The 23,183-nt window shown below is 36.7% G+C and overlaps 1 non-coding gene across 1 annotated transcript; it reads right to left on the reverse strand.

The window, feature by feature from the left end:
- Positions 1-22,854: 22,854 nt before the first annotated feature.
- On the reverse strand, positions 22,855-22,961 carry LOC141699001 (small nucleolar RNA R71). The gene has a single exon (XR_012565494.1). It is a non-coding gene; the product is annotated as a small nucleolar RNA R71 (small nucleolar RNA).
- Positions 22,962-23,183: the final 222 nt, after the last annotated feature.

Below are 23,183 nucleotides of genomic sequence, written 5' to 3' on the forward strand. Positions count from 1 at the left end.
TATTTATCAGGTGTGTAGTTGTTATGCTTGTTAATTCCTACTTTACCATTTCTATTGTTTTTCTTTTTAGCCTCTGTTTTAACCTCAATCTTTTCCAGTCTGTCACTCAATTGCTTGACAGTCATATGACCAACATTAGCCTTTTTCTCCTTCTTCACTTGACTGGATTCTCCTGGAATGAAATTCTTGTAAACTGATCCATATTTCTCATTTAACTTGGTAAGTTTGGCTTTACTCACAGGTTTGCTCACAGTCGACGGATGAAGATTTATATCACTCGACGGATAACCCTTTTTGTTATCTAACGGATGACCCTCATCATCCGTCGAGTCTACATATGTTAGCAATTCTTCAACCAAATTGGATTCCAGCTTCTCCTTATTCTTCTTCCAGGTTGCATCACAAAAGGACTCAATACCTTGAACTTTGGTGATTTGAGCATGAACATCTCTAGATGTTTTCCATGCCTTAATCACCTCCTGTTCTCGTTCAAGCTGCTTCTTCAAGATCTCTTCTTTCTTCAAGGACTCAGTTAATTCATCCTTAGCAATTTTACACTCAATTCTTAATTTTTCAAACTCAATGAACTGAGACTCTAGCACATTATTCCTCTCACTTAAAAACAAATTATTTTCTTTGATTTTAGTATTTTTCTTAGTAAGAGACTTAAGAGTAACACACAAATGATATAATTCTGTAGACATGTCATTTATTGCATCATTACACTTAGCTTTAGATAAATATGCAAGGTTAGTGGTGATTACCTGATTACTTGAAGAACTTGTCTCTGTTTCATCAGACTTGGCCATTAGGGCTAGATTGATATAGCTGACATCCTCACCCTCATCCAGACCATCTGCTGCCCAGTCATTTTCTTGTGTAATGAAAGCCCTTTCTTTTATTTTTGAGCAACTCAAAGTATTTCTATTTATAATTCACAGGCTCAAACTTCTTTTTGCTGGAATCTGACTTTCTACACTCACTGGCAAAGTGCCCTGCCAAGCCACATTTGAAACACTTGAATTTTGTTTTATCCACCATGTTTCTATTTAGCTTAGCTGCTCCAAAGTTCTTTTTGAACTTGAGCTTGGCAAATCTTCTGGAAAGAAATGCTAGATGTTCATCAATATCTTTTATGTCATCTTGGCACAAAGAATCTTCATTTTCTGCTACCAACCCCTTGCCCTTATTTTCACAGACCTTTGAAGTTGATTCAACAGCTTCCATCTTCATCTTCTTCTCTTTTTCTAACTCAGCAACTAGTGCAATGGATTCTCCTTTCTTCTTTCCTCTCTCCATCCTCTCATCTTGCTCTATTTCAAGCTCATAAGATTTCAGGATGCCATATAGTCTCTCCAAAGTAAACTCCTTGTAATCTTGAGAGTTTCTCATTAAGACTGTCATAGGTTTCCATTCCTTTGGAAGAGATCTAAGGAACTAAGATTGGATTCTTTTGTCTGATAGACCCTTCCATGCAATTTCAGAGCATTTAGTAGTTTTTGAAATCTACTAAAAATGTCAGTGAGAGACTCACTATCTTCACCGTGAAAGTGCTCATATTGCTGAATTAGTAGTTGCATCTTGTTTTCTCTAACTTGTTCAGTGCCATCACAGATAATCTGTATTGTATCCCAAACTTCCTTGGCAGTTTTGCAATTGATGATGTTGTCAAACATGTCACCATCAACTCCATTGAAAAGGATATTCATGGCCTTCTTATCTTTCCTGACTTGTTCAATATCAGGATCAGACCATTCATGCCTTGGCTTGGGGATAGATGGCTCATTTCCAGTTGCAGCTCCCATTGGTATATGAGGGCCTCTTTCTATGCAATCTACATAGGCCTCATCTTGATAAAGTAAATGAAGATGCATTTTTACCTTCCAGTGATGGTAATTATCTTTGTCCAGAAAAGGAATCTTGACTCCAACATCCTTCTTGTTCATCTTGCTATTTTGTTGTGATCTTTAAACTCTTTGTTTATCAAGAGCTTGCTCTGATACCAATTGTTAGTCTCTAACAATGCAACAAGAATTACAGAAGGGGGCTTGAATGGAATTCTTGAACCTTTTTCTCAGATTATAAAATGTTCTATCTTAATAATATATAAGTGTTTGATTTGCAAAGTGCGGAATAAGAAGTTAGTAAAATCAAAACACAAGTAATTAAAAACACAAGTCTTTAAAAAAATTCTGGTGGATTTGAATGTACCCACCAAAGATATATATTATATCAAGAGAACTCTGTGTAGCAAGATTTGCTCATAGCTACTTACAAATATGAACAACTAAGTTTACAGAGAAATGCTAAGAATACAGCTTACAAATATTTCTCTGAGAATTTTCTTGCTTAGTGTTCTTGTTGTTCTATTTGCTACTTCTTGGTTTATATATCACCAAGATTACAAAGTAATAACACAAGATAATAAAACAAAACCTATCAAGTCTAATACTATGCTGCTTCATTACTCCATTCCAGCATCTTTGAATATCTTCATAATAGCATGGAAATGGCAATGCTTCTTTTTTCTCTAAAACCCAGTTGAATAGGCTTTCACATTCCTTTTGCATACACTCGACGCATGTGACTGTGTTGTCACTGTCAACTGATGTTTGAATTGATTATCCATCGGGTACATGATGTGACGGACCCACCAATACTATCTAACCATAATAGAGATAAACAAAGCAGTAAAGGATTATAGCTAGTTAATTAATATTACAGAACCATAAATTCCAAGTCCCCGAATCCACGGGTAAGAGTTTGAATAACATCTAAACGACTAATAATACAAAAGTCTAATATCCAAGGTCAAATACATCTACAAGTTTTAAATTCCCAAAATTTCTTTAAACCTTAGGGAACAACCAGTTCCCTACCTGCTCTAACATTTGACGGTAGGCATACCCTGAACCACCACAATTCTTACGCGCGGTCTGCTTGAAACGAGGCATCTTCGGGCTTAACTGAAGGGATAACATCAATAACAATATTAATGAGCAAAGCGCTCAGCAAGTGAATAATAGGGTATAACAGTTCATCATATATTCAATAAAATAATAATAGAAGGTAAATCAACAATAAAAATTTGTCAAGTAAAGTTCAAGATTTTAACAAGTGAATGGAAGTGAAATCACACAGCGCTATGAGCAATGAGGGGTGATCAGCCCACATCAAAGCTCCGAACCACATAACCAGTGATTCACAACCATTGAGGATCCTCGACATACATTGGCCATATAAAACCAGCAGGCTCCCTCTTACTGAGGTTTCAAAATAGTGACTGGCACCTCAGTCTTATTATTTCATTCAATTCCTTTTTAATAACTCATTTCAATTTAAAAAGGGGTTCTTGATCAAGGATAATATAACAAGGGAAGTGACAAGGTTCGAATGAGAGGATGATAATAGTGTTTGGGTTTCCAAAGGAAATGAATCTGATGTACGAGGGTTTTAGGTTCCACTGGATATATTAAGGAAGTATTTGTAGGGGGTATTCACATAGATACGAGGAAAAGGGGTCAATTCAAGTATGGAAGCGATTAACTAAGTTCAAGATCCAATTATTGAGTGATGTAGGGACTATTCAATGTTTTTAAATGATAAACATACTTTCGAAGGGTGTTTAATCACAAGAAATAGAATTACAAAAAATAGTTGAGAGTTCACTTGCCTGAACTACGCTTACTGAGTACTTGAATGGGATCGTCTAGGGGCTCCTTTCCTAGCTTCCTACTTGAACCTATAATAAATAGTATCCTCGTCACAACTTTTGCTAACTACCCTTTCGTGTACATTATATATACACACACACATATAAATATATATATATACTTAACACATTTAATTTTAAGTGATATATGCTTCACATAATCCACATAACACGTAATCATGGCAATATGACATTTAGTTAATAGTACATACTTATACTCTATTCACTATTTTAGATCCTTATGCACATGACCAAGTAACACACAAAAATTATGATTAATACTATTAATCTTCTTTTACGGATCACAACTTATCCTAAAAGTAGTAAGGCATACTTAGGCCTCACTCACAATGACTCACAAAACTAATGCATGTTCTAAACTCTCTCCGGATGCACACCTTGGCACCACTTGTGTGCCTTGGCACAAATATAGATTTATACCTTGGGCATTCACTTAATTATGATTTCTACAGACTCTTATGACATAATGCAACTCCCAAACTTGACTTGACATCAAGGCCTTACTCATAAAGCACTTAAACACAATGCATTCCTCATAGGCTTCCTAATGCAACTCTTATTGTGACTCTCGGGTGTTTTGGTGGAAATGAGGTATCTCCACCTTGGGCCTTCACTCCAAACCAACTCTCTGAGGTTCCTAAGACTCTAAACTAACTCTTAGAGTTGGAATGACTCAAAAACCTTACTTGGGCCTCCCTAGGCCTCAAGTGGAAGTTGACATAAATCCGCCTTCCCTGGTTTCCAAACTGCCTTATTTTTACCAACTTAAAACTCACTTAAATTGTTCAGTTATTGATTTTAATAACTTTTTAAGCTTCCTAAGACTTCTTTATACTATTATAAACCAAGTCCCAATGAATACTTGTCCTAAAACATGGTTATAATTGGTCAAATATGGACTTGTACCAAATCTGCCCTGTTTTGAGTTCCTCTCGGTTTTGTGCATGTGCACCTAACCAAATGCATGATTCTACCCAATCTAAAGCTTCTGGACTCAAGTACATACCAAGTCCTAACTCCACTAAACTTGGGCCTAACAATGCCTCACAAATGCATACCTAAAATGACCTACACTTCTAGTGCAAAAATCTGTCCAAATAGGACTAATGCATCCCTTCCACCTTAACTCCCTTCTTAACCATCAAAACCAATAAACCAACCAACAACCAAACCTAATGTCATGCTAACACCTACTGACCTATAGTGCACAAAGTTGAATTACAAATTTATTTAACAAGCAATCAATTATAAGGACATGCAAAGTAACACCTACAAGATAAGCCATTGCTTAGTCATTTTTAAGTAATAATTCGAACTACACATGCATGAAAACATCATGACACCTACTAATTTTATGCTCCTATCATCATATACATTTTAAACTAGCATTAAATCAAGGGAAACATGGCATGAAACTCACAAAAATCAAGTATCAAGAGGTTAAAAGATCAACTACAATAATACTATCATGATCTCGGGTTTTAAGCCAAAAACTCGAGTTATATACTTGGGTTAAATACTTGATCCCTACTTATTTTAATCTCTTCGAGCCATGAAATAATTAATATATCATTTTAACATAAAATTCGTGGCATGCATCTCATAAAAATCAAGTATCAAAGCTCATAGCAAGCAAGTATGGTTCCTAGTCTAAAAATACTTGTAAATCAACATGCAAAGGCAAATCTCAACATGCAAGGGCTATAATTAACATGCAAGTCTTAAAACTTAATATAGTTGAAGATATGCATAACATTAAAGAGTTTAAACATCATATCTCATCATTTTTGAAGCAAAATAGTTTATAAGCAACATGCAAAGTCATTTTCATAGAAATTTCTAAAGAATCAACCATATACATTCGGCTCTTTTAATAAATCATGTCCAAATGCTATGAACAAGATATGACTTGGAATATTGAAGTAAAAATACTCCTCCAAGATCATATCAAGTCCATATCTTAAGCCCTTATGATTTTAGTCCTTAAATCCATGAGAATTCAAGGCCTAAATCTTGGCTATAAAAACACATCAACACATAGTTAAACATACCTTTTATAAGCTAAATATTCAAGTATAAAGGTGAGAATATGAGGGAACTAGCTCCTTGATCAAAGTGTTTAAAAAGGAAAGAAAAAAAATGAAAGAAGAGGGGGTGGGGAGACTTCGGCCGAGAGGGAGGAAAAAGGAGAGGGAGGGAGTGAAGTGGTGTGGAAAATGAGAGAATGTGACTTGTGTTTTGGATTTTGTTAGGTTAAAATGGTAGTGGAATGGAGAAATGACTCCTATGCCCTTTCTATAAGCTTAAACACTATTGCATGCAAGGGCACATGGATATTTTACTTGGTCAAAACGAGTGAGTAGGGTTGGAAATGGCAATCCTATCCTTGGTCTCTTTCATAAAGAATTTTGCATGCAAGGGCACATTAGTAATCTAGTAATCATTTTTCTAGAATTAAAAATATGCTTAAAAAGAATGAATTTTATTAAATAAAGTACAATTCCATAAATCACAAAAAGTATACCATAATTTACTTTAAAATTTTAAAAATTTTATAAGAGTATTTTCAAGAAATTTGAATAAAAATAATTTTCAAAAGAATTTTCTTTATAATAATACTTCTATAACAAACCACATAAAAATATAATTTAATTAGATTTTAATACAAATAAAGCTTTAAAAAAAATGTAATCTAGCATTATACCAATTTATCTATTCGTCTAAGCAGAGAATTTCCATATCCAAATATTTGTACGAAGATTCAAATCATCTCGAAGAAAAATATATTCGTATTTACTTACTGCACATAATCACTGGAAAACAATATTTAGAAATTTATGTACTCACAGTAATGCACAGAAATGCCACATCATAGATTTATAATATGATAATATTTACAGTCGTTACAACCTTCCCCCTTTAAGGATTCTGTCCCCAGAATCTAAGCAAACAAATGAGGATACTTATCTATCATATCACTTTCTAATTCCCATGTTGACTCTTCAACTTTGGGATTTCTCCATAAAACTTTAACTAAAGGAACTATCTTATTCCTTAACACTTTATCCTTTCTATCTAGAATGCTAACGAGTTGTTCGACATAAGATAAATCTGGCTCAATCTCCACTGGTTCATTCTCTATGATACATTTGGTGTCGGGGTTGAACTTTTTAAGCAATGATACGTGAAAAATGTTCTGAATGTGCTGCATTTGAGGTGGTAAAGACAACTCGTACGCCACTTTTCCAACTTTACCCAAAATCTCAAAAGGTCCGACAAATCTTGGACTCAACTTTCCTTTCTTTCCAAATCTAGTTATCCCTTTCCATGGCGACACTTTCAACAAAACGATTTCTCCTATTTCATACTCTACATTCCTTCTGCGCGGATCAGCATACTTTCGTTGTCTATCCTGAGCTACGATCAATCGATTTCGAATCAAATCTACCGCTTCTTTCATTTGCTGAATTAGTTCGGAGCCAATTACCTTTCGCTCTCCAACTTCATCCCAACATATGGGTGATCTAATCTTTCTTCCATAAAGAGCTTCGTATGGGGGCATTCCAATACTGGCATGAAAGCTATTGTTATATGAAAACTCTACTAAAGGTAGGTGATCATCCCAATTTCCTTTAAAGTCTAAGGCACAAGATCTCAGCATGTCTTCTATGGTCTGGATCGTGCGCTCACTCTGTCCATCCGTCTGTGGCTGATAGGCAGTGCTCATCTTGAGTCGAGTTCCCAAATGTTCTTGGAATTGCTTCCAAAATCTAGAGGTAAAACGAGGGTCTCTATCCGACACAATGGATACTGAAACTCCATGGCGAGTAACAATTTCCTTAAGATACATATGAATCAACTTGTCCATTGAGAATCTCTCGTTAATCGGTAGAAAATGAGTTGACTTAGTCAATCGATCGATTATTACCCAAATAGAGTCATGATTAGATTTTGTCCTTGGTAATCCAACTATAAAGTCCATTGCAATGTGCTCCCACTTCCATTCAGGTATTTCTAAGGGCTAAATTAGTCCACTCAGTCTCTGATGTTCGGCTTTTACCCTTTGCACGTGTAACACTTACTAATGTATTGAGCAATCTCCTTCTTCATATCTGGCCACCAAAAGTTCTGTTTCAAATCTTGATACATTTTTGTGCTTCTTGGGTGAATAGAAAATTCTGAGTTGTGAGCATCCTTCAAAATCTCGTTCTTCAATTCTTCCACATTCGGTATCCAAATTCTTGATGAGAATCTTAGAATTCCTTGGTTGCTTTTTGAGTGCAAATCTCATCTCTGGTCAACTCATTCATCCTTTGATTCATTACTTCTTCTTGACACTTCTTGATCTTTCCTAATAATTCTGGTTGAAAAGTCAATGTACAAATCATTTATGTAGGTGCACTTAGAGCTCGAATCTCAATTTCCATCTTCTCAAATTCCTTTGATAACTCTTGGGCCATGGTCAACATATTCAGTCTCTCCTTGCGACTCAAAGCATCTGCTACTACGTTCGCTTTCCCGGGATGATAATTGATTGTGAAATTGTAGTCCTTAATCAACTCCAACCATCTTCGTTGCCTCATGTTTAATTCCTTCTGAGTGAAAATGTACTTCAGGCTCTTTTGATCCTTATATATCTCGCATTTCTCTCGATAAAGGTAATGTATCCACAGCTTCAAAGCAAATACAATTGCAACCAGTTCCAAGTCGTGAGTTGGGTATCTTTGTTCGTGAGGCTTAAGTTGTCTTGACGCGTCGGCTATCACCTTCCCGTGTTGCATTAAAACACAACCCAATCCTTTGTGTGACGCATCACTGAATATCACAAAATCTCCTTTATCATCTGGAAAAGCTAAAACTGGAGCAGTAATCAACTTTTGCTTTAATTCTTGAAAACTTCTTTCACTTTCTCCGTCCATTCAAACTTCTCATTCTTTCGGGTCAATTTTGTAGAAAAATCCTTCACAAATCTTCGATAATATCCGGCTAATCCCATGAAACTTCTAACTTCAGTCGGGGTCTTCGGCCTTTCCCAGTTCATTACAGCTTCTATCTTTGCTGGATCAACTCGAATCCCTTCCCTACTGACCATGTGTCCTAGAAACTGAACTTCTCGCAACCAAAATTCACACTTCAAAAATTTTGCATATAACTTCTCCTTTTTTAAAGTCTCCAAAGCTATTCTCAGATGTTCAGCATGATCTTCCCCGGTCTTCGAATATATTAGAATGTCGTCGATAAACACAATGACAAACTTATCCAAGTACTCCTTGAATACTCGATTCATCAAATCCATAAAGGTGGCTGGCGCATTTGTCAATCTGAATGCCATAACTAGAAACTCGTAATGTCCGTATCTGGTTCTGAAAGCAGTCTTTCGTATGTCTTCCAGCTTAATCTTCAACTGATGATATCCCGATCGCAAGTCAATCTTTAAAAAATGAGTCGCTCCTTTAAGTTGGTCAAACAAGTCATCAATACGATGTAACAGATACCTATTCTTGATGGTCAATTTGTTCAACTCTCTATAGTCAATGCACAATCTCATACTTCCGTCCTTCTTTTTCACAAACAAAACTGGAGCACCCCATGGAGATACACTCGGCCTTATAACTCCTTTATCCAATAGTTCTTGTAATTGCTTGGCCAATTCCTTCATTTCTGCTGGTGCCATACGATAATGTGCCTTTGATACAGGTTCCACGCCGGGCGCTACGTGGATAGAAAATTCGATTTGACGATCAGGCGGTAATCCGTGAAGTTCATCAGGAAATACATCGGGAAATCGGCTAACTATCGGAATACTTCCTATATTCGGTGTCTCATTAGATCTATCAATTACGTGAGCCAAATACCCTTCACACCCTTGTCTTAACAGTCTTTTAGCTTGAATCATTGTCAAAAATGTCTTAACTTGCTTCCGCCCTTTAAACTCTACTCTCTTTCCTTGAGGGGAATTAAGAATCACTTTCTTCTTCTTACAATCTATCTGAGCACCATGCTCTGCTAACCAATCCATTCCTAATATAACGTCAAATCTCCTAATTGGAAAGGTATGAGGGAAGCAGGGAAACTATAGCCTGAATTCTCTACTTTATATCGAGGGCAAACATCTTTAACAGATACTTATTCTTGATTAGCCAAAATGATAGATAAGGGTTCAACTAACAGTTCAATTTCACAATTCAACTTGCCAATAAAAGATTCAGATATGAAAGATCTAGTAGCTCCGGAATCAAATAGCACTTTAGCATTGATGTTGACAGAAAGCGTACCTGCCACAACTTCAGAACTCTGAACAGCATCCTTAATGTTCATGTTGAATGTCCGGGCCTGAGCAGGATAGGAGGGAGGAAACACTGGAGTTGCAGATTCAGAAGGTTGATTTGAAGGAAGTTGAAGAATTGGAACAGAAGATGTTATTGCTCGATTGAAAGGTGCGGATGTCAATTGCATCAACTTGTTGTTTCCGGGGTTCTTGCAATCTCTCGACATGTGACCAGTCTTTCCACACTTAAAACATGTAACAGAAGGCTTCGGGTTCCGACACTCATTCACATAATGACCTTTCGCATTGCACTTGAAATAGACTATGTCGGCCTTATTGCAGTTACCTGTGTGTTTCTTGTTACAGAATTTACACTCCGGATTTGTTGCTTGCTGGAATCTCTGCCCTTGAATCCTATTCCTCTGACTCTTATTATCACCTTTCTTAAATCTTTGGGATCCTCCTTGGTTCTAGAATCCAAACTTCTTGAAATTCTTTCCACTTTGGCTTCCTTGAGCCGATCCTTCTCCACTATTTCTAAACTATCTTTTCTTACTCTCTTTTTCCTTTAAATTTTGGTCACTTTCTCCTTCAATCACCATTGCCTTCTGGACCACTTCACATATGTGGCCAATTCAAAAGAAGCCACTCTACTTCGTAGCCAATGCTTTAATCCTTGTTGAAATCTTTTTGCTCTCTTCTCATCCGTGTCCATATTATCGACAACAAACCTAGCCAATTCGGTGAATTTCTTCTCGTACTCTCCCACAGTCATTCCTTCTTGCTTCAATTCAAAGAACTTCAATTCCATTTGAGTATGCATATACCTCGGGAAATACTTGTTTAGGAAAATCTTCTTGAATCTATCCCAAGAAATAACTTCTCCTTCTTCTAGAGCATGGCCTGACTCCCACCAATAGTTCGCTTCGCCTTTCAGAAAATAAGACGCGTAATCGACCTTTTGTTTCTTCCCTAACAACATATAGCATGAAGGCTTTCTCCATCTCTTTAAGCCAAGATTGAGCTTCTACAGGGTCTTGAGTTCCACAAAACTCTGGGGAGTTTCACAGCTTGGAACAATTTGAAAGTCGTAGGGGTTGGTGGTGGAGGTGGTTGTTGAAGTTGTTGCTGAAGAAGTTGTTTTCGTTGAGCAAGGATAAAAGATTGTTGGTGAAGTATTTGCATAAGTTGAGCCAAGTTGGGTGGTGGACCTTCATGATCCCTGGTATCGGTGTTGCGGGCTCTACGAGGAGGCATGATTCTGAATATAGACAAGAAAGGTTTATTCATAGTTCAATAATTGCATAGACAAGTTATAGTAAGGGTAAATATTAAGCACTGAGATGTTATTCATGAGATATCTTAGGAAAAAGATTAGACATTAAAAGAGGTTAACAGAATTCACTCAACAATTTTTGTCTAAGCAAGTATATAACATGGTAATGAGATGGCAATATCACAGGGATAATCAAAGTGCGAAGTTAACAGTAGTTCGAATGAAAAGTGTGAAATATAGTACAAACAGGAAATAAAGTGCAAATAAAGTCTTCCCGAAACAATCCGGGTACAAGGTACAAATGGAAATCAAAGTACTAATCGACAACAACGCTAGAGATAGGTAGACTATATGATAGTCTAAGGGGATGGTGATGGGGGAATAGGGGGACGGAGACGGCTAATCACTCGGCGGAGCTCGTCAACAATGGCAGTAAGAGCAATCTGACTCTCTCTCTCACGGTGTGGAATCATCAATGCCAATCAGTCCTCAGCCATCTGGATGATCTCCTCAAGTCTGGCTATCAGTCGGGGTCAGTTGGGCTCATCATCAAAGTTCTCACGGTACAATTGATCCATCCTACGTCGAAGATTCACGTTCTCGCCTTCCAGTCAATCAACCATAAGTACCATTTGCTCGTACAGGGAGAATGGCACAGTAGAAGGCAATCCGGGAGTCGATGAGGATGATGCCTAACAATCAGTTATATATATATACGCGGTTATAAATGAAAGGATCAGAATACCTATAGATTCTAATGCCCCAAAACCCGAATGATCTAAGTTCATCCTATTCTCTAAATTCTTATCTTATATTCATTTATCCTATGTTGTTTAGTGACTCAAACCTGTGCCTTTGATACCAAAACTGTGACGGACCCACTAATACTATCTAACCATAATAGAGATAAACAAAGCAGTAAAGGATTACAACTAGTTAATTAAGATTACAAAACCATAAATTCCAAGTCCCCGAATCCACAGGTAAGAGTTTGAACAACATCTAAATGACTAATAATACAAAAGTCTAATATCCAAGGTCAAATACATCTACAAGTTTTAAATTCCCAAAAGTTCTTTAAACCTTAGGGAACAACCAGTTCCCTACCTGCTCCAACATTTGACGATAGGCATACCCTGAACCACCACAATTCTTACGTGCGGTCTGCTTGAAACGAGGCATCTTCGGGCTTAACTGAAGGGATAACATCAATAACAATATTAATGAGCAAAACGCTCAGCAAGTGAATAATAGGGTACAACAGTTCATCATACGCTCAATAAAACAATTACAGAAGGTAAATCAACAATATAAATTTGTCAAGTAAAGTTTAAGATTTTAACAAGTGAATGGAATTGAAATCACACAGCGCTATGAGCAATGAGGGGTGATCAGCCCACATCAAAGCTCTGAACCACATAACCAGTGATTCACAACCATTGAGTTTCCTCGACACACATTGGCCATATAAAACCATCAGGCTCCCTGCTACTGAGGTTTCAAAACAGTGACTGGCGCCTCAGTCTTATTATTTCATTCAATTCCTTTTTAATAACTCATTTCAATTTAAAAAGGGGTTCTTGATCAAGGATAATATTACAAGGGAAATGACAAGGTTAGAATTAGAGGATGATAATAGTGTTTGGGTTTCCAAAGGAAATGAATCTGATGTACGAGGGTTTTAGGTTCCACTGGATATATTAAGGAACTATTTGTAGGGGTATTCACAGAGATACGAGGAAAAAGGGTCAATTCAAGTATGGAAGCGATTAACTAAGTTCAAGATCCAATTATTGAGTGATGTAGGGACTATTCAATGTTTTTAAATGATAAACATACTTTCGAAGGGTGTTAAATCACAAGAAACAGAATTATAAAAAATAGTTGAGAGTTCACTTGCCTGAACTACGCTTACTGAGTACTTGAATGGGATCGTCTAGGGGCTCCTTTCCTAGCTTCCTACTTGAACCTATAATAAATAGTATCCTCGTCACAACTTTTGCTAACTACCCTTTCACGTACATTATATATATACACACATATATAAATATATATATATATATATATATATATACTTAACACATTTAATTTCAAGTGATATATGCTTCACATAATCCACATAACACGTAATCATGGCAATATGACATTTAGTTAATAATACATACTTATACTCTATTCACTATTTTAGATCCTTATGCACATGACCAAGTAACACACAAAAATTATGATTAATACTATTACTCTTCTTTTACAGACCACAACTTATCCTAAAAGTAGTAAGGCACACTTAGGCCTCACTCACAATGACTTACAAAACTTATGTATGTTCTAAACTCTTTCTGGATGCACGCCTTGGCACCACTTGTGTGCCTTGGCACAAATATACATTTCTACCTTGGACCTTCACTTAATTATAATTTCTACAGACTCTTATGACATAATGCAACTCCCAAACTTGACTTGACATCAAGTCCTTACTCATAAAGCACTTAAACACAATGCATTCCTCATAGGCTTCCTAATGCAACTCTTATGGTGACTCTCGGGTATTTTGGTGGAAATGAGGTATCTCCACCTTGGGCCATCACTCCAAACCAACTCTCTGAGGTTCCTAAGACTCTAAACTAACTCTTAGAATTGGAATGACTCCAAAACCTTACTTTGGCCTCCCTAGGCCTCAAGTGGAAGTTGACATAAATCTGCCTTCCCTGGTTTCCAAACTGCCTTATTTTTACCAACTTAAAACTCACTTAAATTGTTCAATTATTGATTTCAATGACTTGTTAAGCTTCCTAAGACTTCTTAATACTATTATAAACCAAGTCCCAATGAATACTTATCCTAAAACATGGTTATAATGGGTCAAATATGGACTTGTACCAAATCTTCCCTGTTTTGAGTTCGTCTCAGTTTTGTGCATGTGCACCTAACCAAATGCATGATTCTACCCAATCTAAAGCTTCTGGACTCAAGTACATACCAAGTCCTAACTCCACTGAAATTTGGCCTAACAAGGCCTCACAAATGCATACCTAAAATGACCTACACTTCTAGTGCAAAAATCTGTCCAAATAAGACTAATGCATCCCTTCCACCTTAACTCCCTTCTTAACCATCAAAACCAATAAACCAACCAACAACCAAACCTATTGTCATGCTAACACCTACTGACCTATAGTGCACAAAGTTGAATTACAAATTTATTTGACAAGCAATCAATTATAAGGACATGCAAAGTAATACCTACAAGACAGGCCATTGCTTAGTCATTTTTAAAGCAATAATTCAAACTACACATGCATGGAAACATCATGACACATCCTGATTTTATGCTCCTATCATCATATACATTTTAAACTAGCATTTAATCAAGGGAAAAATGACATGAAACTCACAAAAATCAAGTATCAAGAGGTTAAAAGATCAACTACAATACTACTATCATGATCTCAGGTTTTAAGCCAAAAACACGAGTTATATACTTGGGTTAAATACTTGATCCCTACTGATTTTATTCTCTTCTAGCCATGAAATAATTAATATATCATTTTAACATAAAATTTGTGGCATGCATCTCATAAAAATCAAGTGTCAAAGCTCATAGCAAGCAAGTATGGTTTCCAGTCTAAAAATACTTGTAAATCAACATGCAAAGGCAAATCTCAACATGCAAGGGCTATAATTAACATGCAAGTCTTAAAACTTAATATACTTGAAGATATGCATAGCATTCAAGAGTTTAAATATCATATCTCATCATTTTTGAAGCAAAATAGTTTATAAGCAACATGCAAAGTCATTTTTATAAAATTTTTTAAAGAATCAACCATATACATTCGGCTCTTTTAATAAATCATTGCCAAATGCTATTAAAAAGATGATGACTTGGAATATTGAAGTAAAAATACTCCTCCAAGATCATATCAAGTCCATATCTTTAAGCCCTCATGATTTTAGTCCTTAAATCCATGAGAATTCAAGGCCTAAATCTTGGATATAAAAACACATCAACACATAGTTAAACATACCTTTTATGAGATAAATATTCAAGTATAAAGGTGAGAATATGAGGGAACTAGCTCCTTGATCAAATGGTTTAAAAAGGAAAGTAAAAAAAATGAAAGAAGAGGGGGTGGGGAGGTTTCGGCCGAGAGGGAGGAAAAAGGGGAGGGAGGGAGTGAAGTAGTGTGCCAAATGAGAGAATGTGACTTGTGTTTTGGATTTTGTTGGGTTAAAATGGTAGTGGAATGGAGAAATGACTCCTATGCCCTTTCTATAAGCTTAAACACTATTGCATGCAAGGGCACATGGGTATTTTACTTGGTCAAAATGAGTGAGTGGGGTTGGAAATGGCAATCCTATCCTTGGTCTCTTTTATAAAGAATTTTGCATGCAAGGGCACATTAGTAATATAGTAATCATTTTTCTAGAATTAAAAATATGCTTAAAAAGAATGAATTTTAATAAATAAAGTACAATTCCATAAATCACAAAAATTATACCATAATTTACTTTAAAATTTTAGAAATTTTATAAGAGTATTTTCAAGAAATTTGAATACAAATAATTTTTAAATGAATTTTCTTTATAATAATACTTCTATAACAAACCACATAAAAATATAATTTAATTAGATTTTAATGCAAATAAAGCTTTAAAAAAAATTAATATAGCATTATACCAATTTATCTATTCGTCTAAGCACAGAATTTTCATATCCAAATATTTGTACGAAGAATCGAATCATCTCGAAGAAAAATATATTCATATTTACTTACTACACATAATCACTGGAAAACAATATTTAGAAATTTATGTACTCACAGTAATGCACAGAAATGCCACATCATAGATTTATAATATCATAATATTTACAGTCGTTACACATGATCATCCGTCGGGTTGCCTTGTTGATCATCCGTCGAGTGACATTGTTGTTTATCTGTCGGGTAGCTATCTGGAACTTGACTTCATTTCATTTATACAGAATTACAAGATATCATCTATGTACAATTAATCAACCTATTCTGCATATCTAATTAAAGTCAACATGACTTGAGTGCTACTACAGAATCTAAACAAGGTGTATGCAGAAATGTGCTACAGACTCATTATTACATAAGCTACTCACTCGATGGATAATTGATCATCATCCGTCGGGACTATATTGAGTCATCCGTCGGGACTATATTCCTTATCGGTCGAGGGCTACATTTTTCACTAAGTAAAATTTACTAAGGTGTTTTGTTAATGAAATCATCAGGTTCATAACATATCCACAACAGATTGCATCTCGACGGATGTGCCTAACAGCAGTCATCCGTCGGCTAGCCAAACTACTATCTCGATGGATGTTTCTCATCCGTCGGGACTATCTGCACAACTTCAAATCCCAAAAATTGTCACAAGTGCAGATGATCTAGTAGTAGTACAATCACTTTTGGGACTGAGGGCAGGGAGTGAATTGAGTGAGAGGCTGGTTTTTTCCCAGGCAAAAGGAGAGGAAATGAGTGATCCAATATAGACCACTTTTTCAGGTCTAGCAAAAGTGTGTGAGAGGAGTGCCACCTTAGTAGGTGAAGGTGAGGGTGTGAGGGTGGTGAGCCAAGGGGAGCCCTTGATGCAAGAACAAAGAGAAAATGAGAGAAATGCAGGTACAGGAGAAATAAAGATGGACTTCATTGTTAGTTAGTCAAATAATGTCAATTATGCAGACAGAGAGGAATTATCTCAGCATAGTCAAGATGTTATAGATTCCGCCTCTTTGGATGGTGAGACATTTACTCATCCTATTCCAGCATATCAACTTTTGGCTGGACAGGGCAATGAAAATGCAGAGAGGATGCTGAACTTGGTGCACACCACTCAATCAATGCAAAGAGCAAATGATGCCATCACAACTAAGCCTTCTACAGCTGGTGATGACATTGATTATGAGGCTGGTGGGTCAGAAGATTTCTTTGAAGATGAGGGTGATGATAGTGAAGAGGAGCCAATGGACATAGGGGGAGAAGTAGGCCCTAGTTCCAGATCTGGTATGCCATCTTGGGAATTTATAAAGAAATATGATGAACATCACTTCAAGACCACTCCCATTCAACTCATCAATCAGACACAAACTGCTCTTCAATCAACAATCAACGCAAGCATCAAGAAGCTCCTACAGGCACACCTTGATTCTCTTCAGTTACATCAAATTCAGGCTATTCAACACAAGCTGGATGTCACTTCAATCAAGACAGAGATACTCAAGTCAAGAAGGATGTCTCTGACAGACTGGATGCTAAATTTCCAGACACAACAGTGCTTGACATCAACAGACAGTTAAGGAAGAATGCTAATCTAGCAACCAAAATTGACTCCTTAGACTCAAGGCTCAAAGCTGTAGAGACCTCTCTCACAGCTATCCAACGATATCAAGCACATCAAACAAACTTGATTCAAAAGCCGGTGGCAGCACATAGATCTTCCTCTTCTCTACTTGATGATAACAAAAAGGGGGATAAAGTGGACTCCCTTGTTCCAGTTAGTCAAGAGGGGTCAAGAAGTGAGGGGGAGCAGAAAGTGCTCCACATACAAGTCAGCAAAGCAATAATGCCAATAATTGCCTTCACAAAGCCACCTACTATAGATAGCATTGATCTCATCAATCTAGCAATAACAAAATTAACAAAGATTGATGTAGCAGCAGCTGAGAAGGAGCCTGTAAGCACAATAGATTGGAAGAAGATTGATGATGACATTCAAAAGAAATTTGGTCAAATACAGAAACAAGATAAGACATTTCATCACCATTCTCAAGTCACTCAAATCTCAGTAAATGAAATGAGTCTTGGTAGATTGGAAAAGGGCCAAACTTCACGCATCAAATCTACAAAAACCAATATAATTATGAAGCCTAAAAGGAACTACTCAAAGTTCTCAGACAAAAACCCTGTGGATCTTTTATTTGAGACACCTAGGCCAGATGAGAAGAAGCTGTTGGCAAGGTCAATTGCATTTTACAAGGATCCAGTTGATTCAGCACTTAAAAGAAGAATTGCCAAGATCTATAGGAATAGAAAAGAGATATGTGTGGTGGATGAGCACCCTCGATTTGCAGCAGTAAAGAAAAAAGAAAAAGAAAGATTCAAGAAAGAAAAGAAGCAGGCTGCTTTGGATGCTAAAAAGCTTAAACAGAAAAAGAAGCAAGAAGCTATCTTGGCCAAACTTTAAGCTGTGAAAGTTGTAATTGAAATATCTACAAAACCACCTGTGGTCACTGAAACTAAGGATCAGGAAATGCAACAGGAACCTCAACAGATAAAGAAACCAAGGTACAAGCAAAGAATTAAAAAGAAATTGGACTTCAGTGATGAGGAAATGGAAGACTATATTCCTAAAGAGTCTACTACTACAACTTAGACATCCATGCCCTCAGTGGTACATGAGGAATTCAAGGTGGATCCATTGAAGAACTTTCATGGTGAGCCTATCATTCCAAAGGATGAACCAATAGACTGGGATAGTCTACCAATTCCTGAACTGAATCTACCTATATTTAAGAAGCCAAGGAAAACAAAGATTAGAGAAATCAAGAAAGTGAAGCCTGTGACTCTCAGAACAAAGTTCCCAACCAAAGTTCAACCCAAAGTCAACAAGAGAGATCACTTGTATATCTGTTATATCAAGGAGTTTTCTTATATAAATCTCTACTTGGATGAACTGGAAGAAGTAAGAGGAATTGATGCTCACAGACATCTTCTTGAAAGGCTGGTGTTCAAATACAAGGCAGGGAAAGAGATCACATGGCCTCTTCACAGGATTCTTGAAGAAAGTTGTTCTGCATTGATAAAGGTCTGCTCATCTTTCAAAAAGAACTTTGGATTCAATGTGACTACAAGAAGACTAGTTCTAAAGAAGATTGTAGAGCTAAGGAGTAATAAAGCTAAAGATGCACTCCCAAAGACTCTAACAATTCCTTACTCAGGAAGTAGAGTGCATCTGAGGCCTTATTAGCTGATGGAATTCATGGATGACAAAGGTGTAAGAAGATTTTTCAGACTGGATGACCAACTGAGTATCTTTAGCAATGAGACTCTGTTGGAAATGCTAGAAAAACTGGATCTATCTGAAACTGATGAACTTGAATTTCACATACAACTCCAGAATCAAATTGAAGAAAATAACAGAAAGCTTGGGAAGAAATCCAGAAAGTCAAGGAAATAGAAATCATCTCCTTAGGCTAGAGGAGCACCTTGATAATGATTATGAGAACTCTTTGTACACTCTTACTTTGTTTAATTTTCAAATAAATAATTGTAACTCTTGTCAGTTTATCAACTATAATTCACTCTTTACATTTAGGGTGTTTTGTTATCATCAAGTTTCTCTTAATTTATGGCTACAATTCTAGTAGACATAAATTGGGGGAGATTGTTAGGAATATGTTGTGTACTTGATGATTAGATTAACAAAACACCTTAGTAGATTCAACTTAGTGTAATTTGTAGCACTCGACGGATGATCAAATATAGTCCCGACGGATGAACCTTATAGTCCTGACGGATGACCAATTGACATCCATCGAGTGAGTAGCTTATGTAACAAATAAGAACTGTAGCATATTTCTGCAAACAAAATGTTTCAATCAAGTAGATTTTTTAGGGTTTTGCAAGTCATGTTGACTACTAGATTGATATGCAGAATAGGTTGATTAATTGTAAATATGAGATGTCTTGTAATTATGCATAAATGAAATAGAGTCAAGTGGAAAATAGACTCCCGACGGATAATCTAAAAAGACTCCCGACAGATGATCAATAAAGCTCCCGACGGATGATCTACAAGGCTCCCGAGGGATGATCAAATTCAAATAGCTGTTGACAGTGACAACATAGTCACATGCATTGGGTGTTTGTAAAAGGAATGTGGCATCTTATTAAGCAGGATTTTGAGAATAAGAAGCATTATCATTTCCATGCAATTGTGAAGACAGTCAAAGATGCTGGAAAGTGTAATGAAGCAGCATGATTTTAGACTAGATAAGTTTTGTTGTATTTGTCTTGTCTTATTAGTCATGTAACTTGGTGATATATAAACCAAGAGTAGCAAGTATAATAATTAACTAAGCAAGCCTATTTCTCAGAGAAACATATCAAGCTGTATTCTGTTAGAATTTCTCTGTAGTTTTAGTTGTTCAAACTTGTAAGCAGTTGTGAGCTATTCAAAGCTTTACAGAGTTCTCAATTTGATATTTATATATCTCTGGTGGATACTTTCAAATCCACCAGAAAGTTTTAAAAGCTTGTGTTTTTATTACTCTCATATTTTATCAAGTTAGAACATTTTTAGATTTGAAAAACTAGCCAGAATTACATTCAACCCCCCTTCTGTAATTCTTGTTGTATTGTTAGGGACTAATACACGTATCTTTTGATAACAAGAAGATAACAGGTCTAAAAGATGCAGATGACCATGACAAGTTGAGATTTGGAAATGAAGTACCATTGATAAGTGGAATTTTATACCACTTAGAACGTCTTAAAATGGCTTAAATTGGTGTCTTGAAATCAAGTATTTTGTGTATTTGATGCGTTTTTCTAGTGTTTATGCATTTCAGGGTATTAGTTGCATTTCGGGGGAGGAATCATCAAGAATAAGCCTTGGCATGTGTTCACCATTGCGGGAGGAAAGGAACGGGCAGATTACGGCGAAGAAACGGAGCAAACTTGGATTTTTTCCAGTAGAGGCCTGCACGCCCGCGCAGCTATGCTGAGCGGCCGCGCAGGGTCGGGAATTTTGCTGAATTATTTTAGACTTCTACTTCTGTTTGGCTTCCAACTTCTATGTAATCTGAGTTTTATGGGACTATTATATAAGTAGATTTGAGACGTTTTCACAGGAAAAAAAGATTAAGAAGAAGAAGATTGTGTTTTACGCAAGAAGCGAAGGAGATAAGGAAGAAGACCGATTTAGCACACCGCAACGAAGGGGAAGCATATTTTCTTGTGATTCTTGTTTCGTTGTAACGTTGGATGCTAGTTTTCTTGCTTTGACTTATTTACTCTTGTGACGTACACTGTTTTAATATAATTAGTTTAGTTATTATTTTCTGGTGTTTGTTTATCATGATTTCATATGAACCCATGATGGCGATAAGTTCCATTATGGGCTAATCGTGATCATGGGGTTGCAACAGATTTATTATGGAATTCTTTAGTTAATTGTTTAATACTTTAGTGTGTGATGATTGTTTGATATCTAGTATTGGTTGTGCGTATTCGTCTTATGTGCGTCGCGAACATATAAGATAGGGTGTTAATCTCTTGTGAAGCGATGGTGGATCTTGAGATTTAGAACTTGCCATGCTAGCATAGGTTCATGTACGTTGTGCATGATTAGTGGGTAACTCTAACAGTTTTATTTGCCCTATGTAATCAAAAAGGAATAACTTGTGCTTAAATCGTTGTGTTGTCAATTTCTGTAGACATATAGGAACTCAACATAATTGATGACTATTCAACATCTATCTTAATTGTGGATGCTTGGTAGAATGGTATTAGTACAATGAAAGTTGGCTTTTATCAGTTTCGTGTTATTCAATTAATATCATCACTGTCACATGCTAAAGGTAATAACAATGGCTATAGAAGGAAGTAATAATGAAGTTGTGATCTCATGAGTGTTTTATTATTGATAAATTGAAGTGTTAGTTAAGTGGTTAATTAAGTAGTTAATTATAGTTAATATTTAATCAACAATTTTAAGTGTTATTATCTTAACATTGAGAAGTAATCATACATTGGTGAGTGAGTTTAATTAGACAATAATTTAGTCTGAGTCTCTGGGGGAACGAACTAGAAAGTATTCTATATTACTTGCGAACGCGTATACTTGCGTGAATATTAGCGCGTGTTTTCGCATGAACAAGTTTTTGGCGCCGCTGCCGGGGACTCAGCGTATTTGTTTAGTTTATGTACTTACCATCATTGGTCATTAGGACTCAGTGATTAGGACGTAGTAGTTACTTATTTTTTTCTGGTTGTGTTTCAGGTACTTTAGCAAGCGTTTATGCAAACTCGTTCTCGTGCTCGCAAGAGGACTTTAGATACAGCTGAGGAGACAGACGAAGTTCTTGATATTCCGGAGAAGTTAGATTTTGAGGATTCGGATTCAGGAACTGAGCAGAAAGAACCAGTAAACATGGGAGATCGTATTGTTCAAGCTGATCCAGCTCTTATGGATTTTTTTCGGCCTAAAATTGATGACATTCAGTCAAGCATCCTTCATCCGGCTATTCAAGCTAACACCTTTGAAATCAAGCCGGGCACTATTCAGATGGTGCAGAATTCTGTTTCTTTTGGAGGAGCGGCAACTGAAGACCCCAACATGCACATAAGGAATTTTGTCGAGATCTGCAGCACTTTTAAGTATAATGGCGTGACTGATGAGGCTATCAAATTGAGGCTTTTCCCATTCTCACTAAGGGACAAGGCTAAAGACTGGTTACATTCTGAACCAGCTGGGTCCATCACTACGTGGCAAGATCTTGCGCAAAAGTTTCTGGTGAAGTTTTATCCGATGGCAAAGACTGCTGCTATGAGGAGTGCTCTTACTCAGTTTGCGCAGCAACCTACGGAGTCTATGTGCGAGGCTTGGGAACGCTACAAGGAAATATTGAGAAAATGTCCACATCATGGAATGCCGGATTGGATGGTGATAACTGGTTTCTATAATGGTCTGGGGGCTCAATCTCGGCCCATGCTCGATGCAGCAGCTGGAGGCGCCTTATGGGCTAAAAGCTATACTGAGGCGTATAATCTTATCGAGACAATGGCTGCAAATGAGCATCAAAACCCAACTCAGAGGATGATGTCAGGCAAGGTAGCAGGTATTCTGGAAGTTGATGCAGCCACCGCTATTGC

Source organism: Apium graveolens, chromosome 11 (assembly GCF_009905375.1).
Source record: "Apium graveolens cultivar Ventura chromosome 11, ASM990537v1, whole genome shotgun sequence".
Classification (NCBI taxonomy): Eukaryota; Viridiplantae; Streptophyta; class Magnoliopsida; order Apiales; family Apiaceae; genus Apium; species Apium graveolens.